The 306-nt window shown below is 67.0% G+C and overlaps 1 long non-coding RNA gene across 1 annotated transcript in view; it reads left to right on the top strand.

The window, feature by feature from the left end:
- The first annotated feature begins 19 nt into the window (after window positions 1-19).
- Window positions 20-306, top strand: part of LOC106957774 (uncharacterized) — a 3,817-nt gene continuing 3,530 nt past the window's right edge. The window contains exons 1-2 of the long non-coding RNA XR_001427025.1: window positions 20-141; window positions 174-213. This is a non-coding gene — a long non-coding RNA (uncharacterized LOC106957774). The remainder of the gene's footprint in view (window positions 142-173; window positions 214-306) is intronic.

Raw genomic sequence — 306 nt, 5'->3', positions numbered from 1 at the left:
GGGCCCAAAGTGGGTCCAGAGAACCCAAAGTGGGTCCAGGGGGCCCAAAGTGGGTCCAGAGGGCCCAGAGTGGGTCCAGAGACCCCAAAGTGGGTCCAGGGGGCCCAAAGTGGGTCCAGGGGGCCCAAAGTGGGTCCAGGAGTGGGTCCAGGGGGCCCAAAGTGGGTCCAGAGAACCCAAAGTGGGTCCAGGGGGCCCAAAGTGGGTCCAGGAGTGGGTCCAGGGGACCCAAAGTGGGTCCAGGGGGCCCAAAGCGGGGCCAGGGGGCCGAAAGTGGGTCCAGAGAACGCAAAGCGGGGCCACAGG

Source organism: Poecilia latipinna, unplaced genomic scaffold, assembly GCF_001443285.1.
Source record: "Poecilia latipinna isolate Pla-1442-1.1 unplaced genomic scaffold, P_latipinna-1.0 Scaffold936, whole genome shotgun sequence".
NCBI classification, from domain to species: domain Eukaryota; kingdom Metazoa; phylum Chordata; class Actinopteri; order Cyprinodontiformes; family Poeciliidae; genus Poecilia; species Poecilia latipinna.
Note: the sequence above shows the minus strand (reverse complement) of the source record. Positions and strands in the feature narration are given on the sequence as shown.